Below are 17,322 nucleotides of genomic sequence, written 5' to 3'. Positions count from 1 at the left end.
ACACTTTTAGTCAGGAGACATGCACGTACTTCATTATTGATTCATTGATTATCTTATAGAGTGTGCTTTCAAATGCCTTAGAACCAGAAGGGTACAGATTGGGCAGAGTTTAGATGAACAAAATCAGCTGGGAAGCAGATGTAATATGTTCTAATCAGAGACTTGATGCCGCCTCTGAAGATGCTTCTATGAAAGGACATTGGCATCCATTCAAATGCCGTCTGCATTTAGAGTTTCAAAATACAGAACTGAAAGTTTGCATCTGACTAGAGACCAATGGGCATTTTAGCTAAAATTCTTCAGACTTGGCATGAGTTCACATACCTTTTTTTTTTTAAAACAAAAGAATATTTTGTTTTTATAAAATTGCATTACTTCCCCTTCTTGTTGGAAATATGACCTTTAAGAAAAGGTTGCGCTGTATATTTCAGTCACCAAGCATTGAGAAAATTACATTAACACTAAAATAATATTCTTACTGCCAAATGCCCAGGTCCTCACTAGCAGCAGTCTGATTCTCCTAGGCCCTGAGTGGTGCTTTATCATGCTGGCATGGCCGCCTTGACAGAACCTACTCTGAAACCCATCCTCCTCCCTGCCATTCGCCACCCTGACTGGCCAACCCTTTCCCTTAGCCCTGCTCTTTTCAGTTGGCAGGCTCCTGGGAGCTCCCAGTGAGCAGCCCTTGGCCTCACTACTGAGGCTGACCCCAGAGACCACTTTCCTTGATTTCCTTTTGGACCAAAGAGTGGGGGAAAGGTAGTTCTTCCTGTTGCAAAACTTTGGTTAACATTAACATATGTATATACATAATACATTCATAATATATATAATACATTCATAAATGCACTTATATTTGCATTATTTAACAGGTCATAGCTTATATAATTTTAAAAGATTTGGTGTTTGAAGATGTCCTTTTCCTTTTTTCTAATTTTCTTAATTAAGTTGAAGGTAAATGTTTATGATACCTTTAGGACCAAATACTACTCTTTCAAAAGATTGAATAATCTGGGGGCAGGATTGAATTAGGATTACTTAATTATTCAATCATCCACATATATTAAACTTCTTAGATACAGGGATCATTCTTTTTAAATCAATGAGGAGAGTCATGAGGAACAACGGTGGTATTTTATATGATTTTCAGTGGCAACCAATGAATTGAGGGAGACTCCTGTAACACCGAGCCCTTCCTCATCCACCTCGTCCACCTCACCTTCCTCACAAAACTCAGATTGCTGGCATGCTCTGTGGGTTCAGGAGTGTGGCTCACAGGGTTCCAGTTTCATTACTTGTGCAGCCACAGTCATGGCAGGAGGAGCAGATCCATAGCAAGCTCATTTCTGGGCCAGTGTTGCCAAATTATATGATGTGAATTGATGTCCCCTAGCTCTTAGGACAGCATGCCCTGATTTAAGTTGTGAGATTGAACTTGTCTACAACTGTTGGGGTGAGAGGCCAGTCCATGCACATTAATTAGTCTAATCCATCTCACTGGATTTCATTTTATACCTTTCAGTGGCGAAAGCTGTGTGAGGTATATTTGGATGGAGTAAAGATGTTAGTACCCCGGAATATGACGATCCCACAGAAAATGGCTCCTCCCTAACTGCCCTACCTCCACCCTCCCAACCCCGACGTTGACAATTTCGGGATATTTGTAGATGAGTCATTGGTAGTAGAATATCAATGTGTGCAACAGCAATGGAAAGATCATTATTTTATGGATACTGGAAACACTCAGATCATTTAGAAGTGATTTTGATAAACAGCATGGCAGTTGGAGTCATGGAAAATAGTAATCTTACCAAAGGACTTCTCTTCCAATATAAAGGGTTACATACAAGTATTAAAGCTCCAAAGACATTAATTCATGCCGATCACTTGAAATTTGTACAATTCAGACATTTAAACAGCAGAGTTCCATTTACTAGTAGGAACAGGTTGTAGAGATTTGTTCATTTGAAATTCCACTTGCTAACAGATGCAATAACTTGTCTGGCATTAAAAAGCGAGTTTAAGGTAATCACTGCTCTTGTTCTTGGGTTCTAAGTGCTTTGCGATCCTTAATTCACATAAAACATCTGTGAAATTCAGTTAGGCGTGTGGTGAGTAAATTTTAATCCCTGTTTTTATACCAGCATGTTCAGAAACATGCTTACATATATTTCAATCTTCCTCGTGTGAAAAGTCAATGTGGGAATCCACAGGGAAGGCATTTTAGAGACATCCTGAACCTTTGGGGCAATAGAAGATTAATGTGCTAACAGAGTCAAAACTATGCCAAGCGAGAGATGGTTTCCTCTGTTGAGTTTGACACCAATGTAAGAAATATTGTAAATTACAGTGAAATTTTCCATGTTATTTGGTGGCCACTTTAAAATGGAAGCATTTGGTTTCTTTTTAGGTTATTCATAGATTAAGATCAAATGGTTTCTCTTGCTGAGAATACCAATGTAACATAGAAATACTGCAGGTATGGTGTAGCAGGAATCTTATAAGTTCTTATTAATAAAATCAAACCTAAGCCAGGTATTGGGGTGAACGCTGGAAAATCAGAGAGACAGAACAAGCCACAGCCACCTCACCTCACCAGTTCGTCAGCTGGTCCTGTTTCCTCAGACTGGAAGCAACTCAGTCCTCATCCAAATGAATCTCAGCTGAACTGCTATTCGAAAGCCTGAAGCTTAACCAGCCAAATGCTTAAGCAGGCCAAATGCTTCTAGTTTCTGGTCCTCATGCCTTATATAACTTTCTGCTTTTACCACCACTCCCTGGGATTAAAGAATCACTTTCTGGGATTAAAGGCATGTGTCACCATGCCTGGCCATTTCCAATGTGGCCTTGAACTCACAGAAATCCAGAGGGATTTCTACCTCTGGAGTGCTTGGATTAAAGGTGTGAGTGCCACCATTTTCTAGCCTTTGTATCTAGTGGCTGTTCTGTTTCTGAGCCTAGATAAGTTTATTAGGGTGCACAATATTTTGGGGAACACAATACCACCACAGTATGGCATGTATACCTCCTCTACCCCACATCTACTGTAGACAGTACTAATGAATCCAGCCCTTCTTGTGTGTCTACATCCAGCTCAGAGTGCTTAACGGTATGCTCCTGGCAGACATTAGCCACAGACTGATTCTTTTGAGGTCTTTCTATAACTGGTAATAAAGTAAAGGCTTTGAAAACATTCTCCATCATGGGGATAATAGTAAGGGGAACAGCAATAAAGCTTCAGGGGCAATTAACACATATTTTTAAAATAAATCTTTCCTACCCAGGTATTCATCTGGAATTGTCTGTTTAAAAACTACTACATGTACCACACTGTACTAGACAGTAAGTAGGTGCAGGCATTCACTTGTACATAACATATTTTTATTCACTTATGTTCTACCCATTCTAGAAATGACTTGTTATCCATGATCACTCATATAAATTTGTATGCAAGCTTGCATTTGTGAATAGGTATAATGTATTGTGAGTACAGGTGCACTGGCTAGTTTTATGTCAGCTTGATACAAATTAGAGTTGTTTGGGAAGAGGTAACCTCAATCCAGAAAGTGCCTCTATCAGATTGCATATCTGGAAATCTGGGGGGCATTTTTACGATTAATGAGTTATGTGGGAGACCTCAGCTCACCGTCGGTGATGCCACCTCTGGGTGGTAGTCCTGGGTGCTATCAAGCAAGATGAGTAAGCTATGGGGTGCAAACCAGTAAACAACATGCTTCCATGGCCTCTGCCTCGGTTGCCACCTCTAGGTTCCTGCTCTTTCTTTCCTTCATGATGGACTGACTACCACTGTACACTGAAATAATCCCTTCCCTTCCCACACTGCTTGTGGTCACAGTGTTGAACATAGCAGTAGGGAGTAACATAGGACACAACATAAGAAGCAGTTGATTTCAAAGATTTATAAGATAATAGGCCACTTGACACAAACAATCAGACATTTTCTAGATATTGAAATGAGAGGGGGGATTTTTCATAGGTTCTCAGGTATAGAATGCATCAGTGAGTAGGAGGCATGCCAACATCCATACAGTTTGATGATTCTTTCTTTTTTTTTTTGGGGGGGGTTTTTTGAGACAGGGTTTCTCTGTATAGTTTCCGGGCCTTTCTTGGAACTCACTTTGTAGACCAGGCTGGCCTCGAATTCACAGAGATCCACCTGCCTCTGCCTCCCGAGTGCTGGAATTAAAGGCGTGGGCCACCACTGCCCGGCTTGATGTGATGATTCTTGTACTAAGTGTTATGTCTCTACCTAATACCCTCTAACATATTGCAAAAGTAAACTTGTGAAGCAAGTAGAAGGATAGATTTCTTATGATCTTGCTTGAACCCATACAAGAATATAGACAACAGATTTTCAAGCTAAACTCTATGGAGGCCAATCTGATGGACAAAGAAGTAATTATTAATGAATGTAGCAGGGGTACCCACATATCCATAGCTGAAGCAGGGGTCTCTGTTTTGAGCTACTTTATGGATGTGAGTACCAAAAGCATCTCATATTAATTTATTTGCTAAGCATAAGAAGACACAGTTTGCCGGGTGGTGGTGGCGCACGCCTTTAATCCCAGCACTCGGGAGGCAGAGCCAGGCGGATCTCTGTGAGTTCGAGGCCAGCCTGGACTACCAAGTGAGTTCCAGGAAAGGCGCAAAGCTACACAGAGAAACCCTGTCTCGAAAAACCAAAAAAAAAAAAAAAAAGAAGAAGAAGACACAGTTCAAGGAAGTAATATTGAGAAGTACTATGTGGAGCCAATTAAGGGAGACTGGTTATAAGTTCTGAGTAGAGACACAGGGGCATTAGTACTTTACCATAGAGCACGTGTGTTTTCCTCTTCAGCCCAGAGGAGGCCAGACTCTTACCTTGGAATTGTTCCTTGTCTATTGCCGATGGAGGGATGGCCAGACAATACCTCCCAGTTCATCCCATAGGACACTTCTCTTCAGAAAATGATATTTCTAAAGAATGGTGGAGATGCTTCATGTTTAAGCAAACAGAGTTCAACAAGTTGTTTTCTTGAGGATTTATCCTAAAACTTTCCCAACATCACCTAAGCTGAAAATCTGGACAATCACCCATGTTCCAAAGCAGAAGCAATAATGAATCCTCTCCTCACAAAGCCTCTCACTGAACTGGCTTCTGAGAGCATTGCTCAGCATCATATTGGTCAGTATTTCCACAAGAACATTTTCCTACTCTTCACCTCTGAGTAACATCATGAAAGCCCAAGCCCAGGAGTTTAAGAACATGTTTGGCTCCTCAGGTAGAGTCTTTGAGAACCCATACTACATATGGGCTCTGGGCTTAAACCCTTAATAAACCCTGGCCCAGCTTTGTGCTCTCAGCTGGTTCTTGTGCCCACTGAACCACTGCATTTTTATGTGTGGAGTGTTAAGAATACCTCACTGCAGGATAAACACAGAAACATGAGTACTGTGAAGCAGGACTGAGGAGGAAACTAGGATTCTGAGGAACCCACAAAAGGACTCTCAGAATACACAAGGACATCATCAAGAAAGAAGGGGGTGTCTCAACTGAATCCTGAAGGTTAAGATTTGCTCAGCAATAAAGAGAAGCTGAAGAAAGAAGACAGGAAAGCCATCCTTCCCAGGAACGTGGTCCCTCAAGCAGGGGATAATAGTGGACAAGATACTTGCAATTTCTAGTTCCCTGAAAAACCCTGAGGTATAAATTGATGGGTTTGATGGGTAACACTTTGCTGACACTATTTGACATATTCCTTCTAATTAAAATTTAGGAGTATTTTAAAAGTGAAAACTTGACTATTGTTTCTAAACCAAATTATGCAATTTTTTTTAGTTGAGGGATGAGAAATACTTCCTAAAATAATGTGATAGGCAGTGACCACAGGACACAGTTTGACTTCGTGGTTAACACAGAGAACGCTAACAGGCTTGCTACCTAAGGTCTACCCAATATAAGCAAACCTTGAGACACAGTGAAGATTCACAGAGCACTTCGTTAGTTTTTCTTTCCTTTCTCAAGCCAGAATTAATTAGTTTTCGGAAAGAAAAATAATAAGCGCAAGCATTGTCTGGCTGGTATTTCCATTTCATTTTTCTCCACTTCTTATCTTTTGCCAAGCTCAGAAATAGAGGACTGTTTTCTTGGGTTTGGGAGCAGGAAGAGACCAGGGGGATGATAAGAGGCCAAGTGAGTGTTGGAGTCGGTGTTTCGTGCCTGAAGTATTTCTTACATATACATAGTAGGAAAAAGCACAACGGCCTCAACAGGATGTCTACTTCTCCAGAGACCTTATTCCCAGATCCCGTGTCTGACTCTAGATGGTGAGACAGCAAAGGGTAGAGCAATACCCAAGAACAACGGAGGGCTTTCATGAGAAAGACAGCTGTCATCGCACTCCACGTTGGAAACGATGCCTTCGACTTTAGGCCATCTGCAGTGTAGAGTTCAAGAGAGACATAAAATGCCTTGTGAAGATCAGTCATCAGAAACAGAGAAAAGGGAAAGATGGGTTTGGTAAACTCAGAGAGTGATTATGAAGTCCATGAATTTGAGTCTCTGGGATCTAGGGCTTCATCCTGGGAGAAATTTAGAACACTCCCTTAAAAGCTAGGCTTATTCTCGTCATGTCCTCAATCGATTAACTCCTTGTTAGCTCATGAAATATAGAGACAGAGACATGATACTGTGGTTAAAAAGACTGTTGGACTCCCCAGGTGGCATAGAAAAGGGAACAAAACCCGAGCCAAATATAGAGACTATAAATGTGAGCTTTCCATCACTAATCTGGAGGACCAGGGGCCATGGACACAAAAGGAGGAAAGGCTGACTTTGGCTCACAGTTTGGAAGATTTTAGTCTATGGCCAGGAACACCCATTGCTGCTGGGAGGATGACATGAAAGCCCCTCGTGGGGGAAAATTTCTCCATGATGATAGGCAGGAAGTAGAGTGAAGAGAAAAGAAAAAAGGTGATGATGGGGAGGGGGAAGACGAATTAGGGGGTGGGGCAGAGGGAAGGAGAGGGGCTGGGATGTAACATCTCAGTGATACCTTCAAAGGCCATTCTTAGTAGCCTATCTTCCTCCCCCTAGATACGAATTACCTACTATAGATTTCACCACTCCCCAACAACGCTGTACTCTAAGAACCAAACCTTCAACACACAGACTTCGGGTAAGTATTAGGGTCCAAACTACAGTAGCAAATAACTGAAACCTCCACCTCTTAGACTCAAAAGAAAAAACAAAACAAAACAGACACTCTCTCTCCATCACGGAGAGTTTCTGAAAGCCTGATGAGCTGAACATAGAACACTTGCAGAGTCATAAAGGCATATTATTAATATTAATATTCTCTTGACTCAGTTCAGTCCCTTTTTGAGTTCTCCTGGTTCGTTGCTGAGACTCATTCTGAAGAAGAGAAGACAGAAGGCAGCTGTCAAATTAAGGTTCAAGATTACTCTGTGATTTTTTTCTCTGCCAGCAGATCCCCCTTGTAATTGAAAGTTGATATATGATTCCATTTGTAAAAATGTAGGAAGGTCTGACATTGACTGAGTTTTCAGTAAAGTAAATGCACCTATGACAGGCTTAAGATAATGAGGAATTTGGTCAGATGCGGACATTCGCTCTTTTCAACTTACATGACTGAAGCTTACCTATCTACAGGCATAAAACAGTAGCAACTGAACATTCAGGGCTATAGAGTGCTTCCTTCCTGCAATCTCAGTGTTGATTTTATGCCCTTGATATCTCTGAGGATGTCAAGTTAGACCGCATTGGGTACCAGTAGTTCTAGGCTTTGACCTAAAGCCTCATAGAGGGTTGCTCTTGAAAGTAGAGGAACTCAATCCCTCTCCTCTAAGTGCCAAGATGTGCAGTAAGAGGAAAATAGGAACTCCCAGAGAAGCCAAAGAAATGCCACTACCAGTAAATGGTTCTAACGAATGCATAGATTTAGAACCTTATTTACGTTGAGATTTATTTAGTGAATGCACTTGGAGTCTAAATGCTGGAACAAACTGTGCCTTCTCTGCTTTAATAACTCCAAGGACCTTGCTAGTTGTAAAAGGTAAAGAGTTTTCATTCACTTACAATTCAGAGTCACGTTTCTCAGGCCTGAATAAAGTGGCAATAATAAAACACCTACACAAACACAGGCAGATCTTTGAGTTAAGTGGCTTTTAGCTTTGCCTTCAGCACAGTGAACTTGAAAAATTGTCCCCACTGAAGCCTGGCCAGAACCAAATCTCTTTCCCAGTGACCCATTAGTTGCTGCCTTCACTAATTTAATGAATTCTTAGGACATATACCTTGGGGGAATTTGCATAGCTAGCCAACCATATCAAGATATTTTATGCAGATGCTGTACCAGCCAACAGATATTGCTTCTTTTCCAAGGATGTCCTCAAGTGGATTGGTTTACCCAATCTAGACATGGGAATTTTCTACAGAGTAAATGATTGAAAGGCCAAATAATTCCTTATGCCTTCAGAGAGTGTGAAGAAGTCAGCAAAAACAAAACAAAACAAAACAAAACAAAACAGAAACCTTTCTTCAGATGGCATTCCCGCTGCACAAACTGGGTTAGCTTTGGAGGAGAGAGTGGCCAAGTGCGTTCAGTGTCATGGTGGCTCTCAGATCCTCCCTTTCCTTCAGTGGCTTCTGTTGGCTTTATACTCTAGTCAGGGGATTAAAGTCATGGTCTATAGTGTGTGGCTTGGTGGCTTAGAGTCCTTAAAGTTCTACCGTCGATAAGGGAGCCAGCCACAGTCTTCAGTGAAAGGAGAGCAGAGGGCATATGAAGCCAGGTGTCTGCTTTCCTTTTGTGGACTGTAGATTGTGTCTTCCCTTCATATCTTCACCAAGACAAAGAAATAGTCCTTGCTTGAAATCTCTACATTTAGAAGCCAAACCATTACCTTCTATAGGACCATTATCCTCAGGACAAAATCTAGACCTAAAATAGCCAAATATCCATTAAGTATACAGAAGTTCCTCCACCTGTCATCACTGAAACATCTTAGGAACCCAAAGTTACTGAGTAAACAAGACAAATAGGGTCCAGAGTTCTACAGTTCTGCGCTGTGCAGGTTCATTTCTAGGAATTTCACTTTATGTCATGTTCATTATGGACTTGTAATTGATATTTCCAGGTGTGCATTTTCCAGGTATTCAGCACATATCTCCACACTAACAGCTCATTATGATTTATATATTGTGTATATGTGTGTATGGTATATATGTGTGTTCACATCTAAATTTCGAGTGTATGCACATGTGTGTGCCTGTGCTTGTGGAGGTGTGATGATGATGTCTAGTGTCTTTTTGGATTGTTCTCCATCCTATGTTGTTGAGGTATGACCTTGTGCTGAAGTGGGAGCATGCTATTCCAGCTAGTCTTGTTAGCCAGTTTGCTCCAGGGATGCCTTGTCTCTGCCTCCAGAACCCTGGAGTTATTGGTGGACTACAATATAACCCCAGTTTTACTGGGGTGCAGGTATCTGAGCTCTCTTCACACTGAGCCACTACCCCAGTCCCTGAAATTTCTTCTTTACTCTGCATTCTGTGTTTCCTCTGTGGTAGAAAGTTACAAGAGACAAACACTTGAGGATTTGGTAAAGAAATTAAATCATCTTCTTAGATGCATTTTAGAGAACTCATTAGGAAAAAAATGATAAAAATAATGATGACATAATAACTTATGAGGGAAAATTGCTTTGGTGTTTTGTTTGTAAAGACTAAACATAATTGCATATGTGTAGCCAGACTTGGCAAACAAAATGGGAAAAGACATATAAGCTTCACCGTTTTACTTTGTTCTTCAAGTGTTGTGATTTGAACAACTAAGGATCTTATGTACTGGGGAAAATGTATCGACATTGAATTACTACCCTAAACCTGGAAGGTCAGCTTTATTCAATTTATCAAAAATTTTCTAATCATAAAAAATGTCCAAACTGTGTGTGCACACGATACACACACACACAAACACACACACACACACACATACACACACACACACACACACACACACACACACCCCACTTCTAAATGTTAACATTTTATTTTAATTCCAACTGAAGATATAAGGTCATGGAATTCATATGTCCAGGCCCAACATTGTTTTCGATTATTTTCCTGAGAACATAGTGGTAGTTTCCAACATGTGAACACATGAAAATATATGCACCTGTGGGCCTGTTTGAAGCTTTTTTTTCTACTCATAGTTTTTACTTATTTGTTTTACGTATGTTTGTGTATGTGCTCATGTGCGTGCAAGTGTGCATACACACACATGTGCATGCATGTGGAGGCTGAGATTTCAGATTTTATGCCAGTGTCTTCCTTAGACTCTTCCTTTCTTTTTGGTTTTTGAGACAGTGTTTCTCTGTGTAACTCTGGCTGTACCGGAACTCACTCTGTAGACAGGCTGGCCTGGAACTCACAGAGATCCCCCTACCTCTGCCTCCTGAGTGCTGGGATTAAAGGCGTGCACCACCACCGTCTGGTAACAAACACTCTTTGCCTTATGTTGAGATAAGGACTCTCTCTGAGTCTGGAGCTCACCACATGGGTGAAACTGGCCAGACAGTGAGCTCTGGGGAGTCTGTCCCTTTGCTTTGTAGTGCTCAGGTGACAGATGCTCCACAGGCTTTAACAGAAGAGGAAAGGCCCGACCTCAGAGTCTCATGCTTGCCCAATCAGTCCCTCTCCAACCCAGTCTTCTCCTCAGCCCCATATTCATGAGGTTTACTTTATTTGAAGCCGTTCACCTGCCTCACTAGAGTGCAAGTTAAATGGAACTTCCCTCTTTCAAAGCATCATATCCACATATTTTACTGTACCCAAAGGTCATCAGTTCTCCATAGCTCTTTCTGCTTCATCTAAACAACTCAGAAAATTATCTCACATTAAACCCATCCTTGAGCTGTGCATTCTTGACAAGTTGACTCTTGACCTCTCCGTCGGGCAATTTGGCCTATTTAATTTGGAGATGGAGCAGAACAGCAAATGGTCGAGTACAGAGATGTTTGATGGTGTTGAAGCTGGGTTCTTTCTTCCTCTTCCCAGTCTCCATGTGGCAAGACATTCAGACCCATAAGCACAGGCAGCGGCACCTCAAGCACACCTGTGTGCTATAGAAACGACTGTGTGTGCGAAGGTGTTCTCAATCTGTGGGTCGAGACCATTTTGGGGATTAAACAACCCTTTCATAAGGGTCTCCTAAGACCATCCTGTGTATCAGATATTCACATTACAATTTGTAACAGCAGAAAAATTGAAGTTTTCCAGTAGCAACAAAATAATGTTATGGTTGGGGGGTCACCACAACAAGAGGAAATGGATTAAATGGTCACAGCATGAGGAAGGTTGAAAGCCAGTGGTGTAAAGGAAAATTGGCCCTTTCTTATTGTATGCTCCAGGGAAGAGTTGAGAAAATGGGTAGACTTGGGGAACATTTCCATCATGAAACACTCACATAGCAAAATTTTTGGCTCTCGATTATTAATAAAATAAAAACAAATATTGGAACTGACTAAACTTAGCACTGTCCTCCGCTTCCTGGAAGAAAGCAGACTGGGATGAGCTGATGTCGAACATTGTATATCAACCATTAAACAATTGATCTCCCTGGTGCTTCCCACACAGAGACACATAACTGTGCCATGCACACACAAGCCATTGACCTTGTTTTGTTGCATTCGTTGGGCTAAGCCTCTGGGTAGCAGCAAGGTTAAATTATTTATTGCTACATATTCTTAAAACACAATAGCAGCAAATGAAATTCTGCTCTGGAAATCAATGCATTTTGTGTTATTACTTCATGTGGCTGGCTTCACCTTCTATAATGTCCTCACAATTTAAGCTTTGCTTCAAGGCCCATGATCTCACAATGGATCCCTTTCTGCTCTATTAGAGGAATGAAATGCGGGTCCGGAGAAAGTGGAGTCCTTTTCAAGAAACTGCATCTGGTTTTTACAAGTTCAAATTGAGAGAATGTGTTTTACTTTGGTTACAAAAGGAATCATATATGGTGACTGAGTTTTCCCCTCCCAAACTGGCCCTTATTTAAACTGCTTTAAGAGGAAACAGTCACTTCTACCTGAAAAGATTTTGCTAGTATCCAAGACATTTCTCAAGCTTTGATGGAGCTCTGCCTCTCTTATTCAGCATCACCAATATTTGCAGAAATTAATATTCCCATTTCTTCCAACCTTGATTTCACCTTTCTCTCTTTTCTAATAGACCTGGACATCTTAACATCCATTTTGGTTTACGGTATTTGAGGCTAGTTAGTAGTGAGCGCTCTACAGTTACCTAGAAAGTCCTACTTTCCTAGGAAAACTATTGTTAATTACAAATCGATTTAATTTAATTTAATCTGCCACTATGTAAGTACCTGTATACAAATTCATGTGCACGTCTGCATTTATACTTAGACATATGCTCATATGTGTTTGATAGAAAATCCAAACACAAACTGGAATGACAAGTAGTGAAACTTCATCCATCCACATGGGCATGTCAAGCGGTGTTTTCCTTATGCAGGTCTTGTTTAGGCGTACTGTGGAAGTTTCATTAGGTGCAGCTTCTCTGTTATGCCTAGAAGACCCTATCTCCCAGCAGACTTTATCTAATCAAATATGATCAGCGAGGCAGGATTTTCCTTCTATCATTTGATTGCAAAAGTAACAGCCTCCCTTCTGCTTTCAGTGTCTTTGCATCGCCTTCTGGACTTGTATATTTGAACGATGTTTTCAGCCTCATTGCCGAGACACAGGTGGGAAGGAGCAGCAGCCCCCAAGCACAATGCTAAGAGGACGTTGATCATGCTAGCATGCTGAAAGAGACTACAGGGGCCTGTTTCATGGGAGGATTCTTTGGATGATATGCTGGGCCCAGCTGATGGTTTGATGGCAGCCTGGTGAGTCACCGTGGCTTTAAGAAATAGCAGTCACTTGAAGTTGGTAAGTTTGGGATCAACAAGTAGGAAAGGCCCTCCCCCGGGGAAGAGCTACAGACAATGGATGGATGCTGAGAAAAGGAGAATCAGTTTTTCTTTCTTGAGGAGCCCTTTGGTCAGTTATCCAATCCCAAGGGGTTAGCCCTAAACATATGTGCAAACAGCACAGAGGGACACAGTAGGGTGTGCGTGTGTGTGTGTATGTGTGTGTGTGTGTGTGTGTGTGTGTGTGTGTGTGTGTGTGTGACAATAATAATTAAAGAACAAGTCACAAATCTGAGAGGGAATGAGGATTATGGAAAGAGTTAGAGGGGAAGAGGGAGGAGTGGAAATGAACTCAATGAATAAATAAATAAATAAGTAAATAAATAAATAAATAAAAATTAAGTGAAAGGGGAAGACGCCATCAGCAGCCCAGTAGACCTTGGAGCAGAAGAAGGGACTGTAGGAAAAGTGGCATTCTGGAGGTGAGAGTTGACAAGCTGGCACAAATGCGTGGGTTTAAAAAACAAAGACTGAACAAAGGTGATGCTTCATCTCCCTCAAATTGCATGAGTACGTGTTATTTGTAAGTCGATCCTGTGCTTCTTTAAACCATTATTGTTGGAATGTGGTATGTGTACCTGCACTGGTGACTGCATGTTTGTGTGTATGTGGTTTTCTTAATCATAGCATTATAGCTAAGAATTGGACCGAGGATCTGACCACTTACCGCTTTTTCCTCTCCCACTATAAACATCCATGTTGCTCAGCTCATGGTGCAGCCATGGGAGGGTGGGCACAGGTCATATACGAGTCTTCTTACTTGGCCATGGACCTCTTGCCCTTCTCTTCCATTGAAGCATAAGCTAGAAGGAGCCAGGGGTCCCTGGGTATTGTTCAAAGGAGAGGACTGCCTGATCTGCATCAAATTGTGACTCAAGTTAGTAATTAATCTTCATTATGTTAATCTCCTGACACCTATTCTAATGCACAGTGAGCACACAAGCACCTGTAGTAACTGTCCTTTTTCAATACTCAACAAAGCAAGGCACTTACGTTCCTATAAAAGACATGTTGATATCCACTATTGATTGAGAACTTGGCCATGGTGGGTTCTCTCCCAAGTTCTTGCATTCACTAAACCATAGAATACTCACCAAACGTAACGACAAGAACATGATTTCATCTTAAACATAGGGAGAAAACTTAAGGCATGAACAATGCCTATGTTTAGACCCTGTATTGCCAATAAACTGGTTAAACTTCAGTGAAATCACAAGAAAATTACTGATGCTGTTTTGCACCAGACAATGGAAGAGATGATTCTGAAGGACAGAGAGAAAAGCCCAGTGAATGAGAGAACAAAGAAAAGTGAATGTCCAGTGACAGAGGAAGAGGGGGCTCTCCTGGGAGCAGTGTGGTAGAGGGCCTCTTCCTTACTTTTCTGAAGGACTGTTGCTGAATTTCTGCTTGTGTCACCAATGACATCTGTGTGGGTGTGCAGGTGGGGAAGTGGATTTGTGTGCAAGCCTTCAGGAGAGCACTAAAACATCAAAAGAGAAACTGCCAAGGTCAGATCCAAACTATAACCACAACTAAGCTAGCTGATTAGTCCACAGGCAGCCAGCTGTTATGCTGCAAAGGTGGATTTCCAGATCCAAACACAGACCTTTGTGCTCAGACTTATCTTCTAAACCAGTGCACACATTTTCCCGTTCACTTCAGAAACCCTAACAAATAAATAAGAGAACAAGCATCTTTTCTGATGAGAAGGACAATTTCAAGACAGAAGCACACGTGAAATAAAAGTGAAGGAGGCTGGAAGTGGTGGTGCACACCCTTTATCCCAGCACTTAGGCAGAGGCATGTGGATCTCTGTGAGTTCAAGGCCAGCTCGGTCTACAGAGTGAGTTCCAAGACAAAATAGGGACATAGAATAACCTGTCAGGAAAAACAAAGCAAAACCAAACAAAAAATGAAGGCAGGAGACATGGATTAATTTTGCAACCAGAGATTACAGTGTTAAAATATCAGTAAAAGTTAAAAGACAACTAAATGAGCAACTTAGAATACATATGAGTGTATATATAAATGTGTGTGTATGTAAGCATACACATACACACACATATATATATATGTTTATTTCTCTCTCTCTCTCTCTCTCTCTCTCTCTCTCTCTCTCTCTCTGTGTGTGTATGTGTGTGTGTGTGTGTATGTGTGTGTGTGTGTGTGTGTACATCTCTAGGTATGTGTGAATATGTGTGTGTTTATGTGTATTATATATGTTGTATTAGTGTGTGTGTGTGTGTGTGTGTGTGTGTGTGTGTGTGTGTGTGTGTGCTGTAGGATGTTCTGTATGGCAAATGTGTTGCTGATTAGTCAATAAATAAAACACTGATTGGCCATTGGCTAGGCAGGAAGTGTAGGCGGGACAAGGAGGAGAATAAAGCTGGGAAGTGGAAGGCTGAGGCAGAGAGACACTGCCAGCCGCCACGATGACAAACAGCAAGTGAAGATGCCGGTAAGCCACAAGCTACGTGGCAAGATATAGATTAATGGAAATGGATTAATTTAAGTTGTAAGAACAGTTAGCAAGAAGCCTGCCACGGCCATACAGTTTGTAACCAATATAAGTCTCTGTGTTTACTTGGTCGGGTCTGAGCGGCTGTGGGACTGGCAGGTGAGAGAGATTTGTCCTGACTGTGGGCCAGGCAGGAAAACTCTAGCTACATGTGTGTGTGTGGGGGGGGGGTGTTAAAATGGAGATGCCATATGACCACTGTGACCAAATGGAGCTTGGGGAGAAAAGAGTTTTGCCTTATACCATATTATAGCTCTTTCAGGGAACGAACGTAGGAATTCAAGGAAGGAACAGAAGCAGTAACCAGAGGAACACTGCTTACTGGCTTGATTCCCATGCCTTGCTCAGTTTGCTTTCTTATACAGCTCAGTACCACCTGTAGAAGTGTGGCACCGTCCATAATGGGCCAGCTCTCCCACATCAATCATTAATTAAGAAATGTCCACATGGCTAGGGCTAATCTTATGTAGGCAATTCCTCAGTTGAGGTTTCCTTTTCCTAGGTGACTCTAGTTAGTATCAAGTTGACAAAAAATAGCCAACCCACCAACAACCAAGACTTGTATGTCATTTGGTTGTTGGTGCTGAGAGAGAAGAGACAACTGAATAAATTCTTGAAGGGTCTGAATTCCTAATATAGGGATACAATGCTAATAAACAAAGCTGAGAAATAGTAGCCCTTTACTCCGCTAGAATCAAATCTTTCTAAAACCCTGACCAAGGAAATATCTTTGACACAGTCAAGTGTGTGATCATGAACAGCGTGGCCCAAAGAAAGAAGGAATGAGCTTATGTTTGTCTGGTTGAATTGGAGATAGTTTGAGAAATGTGAAGGACCCTTCTTATTGGGGATAGAGCTATTGCCTTCTATATAAAAGTGTGGATTAATGCAATGGAAGGGTAAGATTGCCAAATCCCTCATAAAATATAGACCATATGCTAGCAGATATCTTTGGACTAAGAACAAAATATGTAAGTTGTGTTTTTTTTATTCTGTTTTTATAAAGTGTCATGACTTTGAAAAGCTGAATTAACACAATGGGGTAGATGAACTTTAAGCCCCTCCTTGACTGATTAAGCTTGGCCATGAAAGAAGTCTCTGGGGTTTTCTGGTGTATAAAACATGTATCTTGACCAATATCTTAATAAGGAGAAGGCAATGTCACACTGCATTAAGAACTTTAAATTTTTATGACAACACAATGAGCATTCATTTCTTCTTAATGCAAACTCCTTTGTGCAAATCTCAGAGGTGATGGTCAGTGGTACTCCAAGCAGTAACTCCATGACCCCAGAAGCAACCTATTTGTGTAAAACATTTTTCTCCCTAGTTCCCATGATGAAGAAATAGAGAGTTAATAGTTCACACCATGCCAGAGGAGCACCACTGTTTAGCCTGCCATCCAGCCCTTGAAACTCGTGTTTATCAGGATGGAACAATTCACATGACCATAGTTAATTCCCAGAGGACTGAGAATTAGTTATCTGTGTGTACCTGCCCTGAAAAGATAATCAAATATTTGTATAAGCAACACAAGTTTCCATGATTATTTGATGTTTAAAACATAAAATGAGCCTTTCCACTTGTTTTAAAGATCCTTTGGTCCAAATAAAGTTTACTGTTATCTCTGTAACCGTTTATATCCTGTCCCCAAATCTCCCTCTTTCTGCAAGCAAACCATTCAAATGTATCTTGGAAAGCAAAGCCTCTATCAGAATATGGTATTACATGACATTGTAACCTTTCTCCCTTCCAGAAAAACCACCCTTTATGAATAAAACATGGGTG

The sequence above is a fragment of the Peromyscus californicus genome, unplaced genomic scaffold, assembly GCF_007827085.1.
Source record: "Peromyscus californicus insignis strain IS unplaced genomic scaffold, ASM782708v3 Scaffold_4__1_contigs__length_199733344, whole genome shotgun sequence".
NCBI lineage: Eukaryota > Metazoa > Chordata > Mammalia > Rodentia > Cricetidae > Peromyscus > Peromyscus californicus.
The sequence above is the reverse complement of the archived record's forward strand: the minus strand, read 5'-3'. Positions refer to the sequence as shown.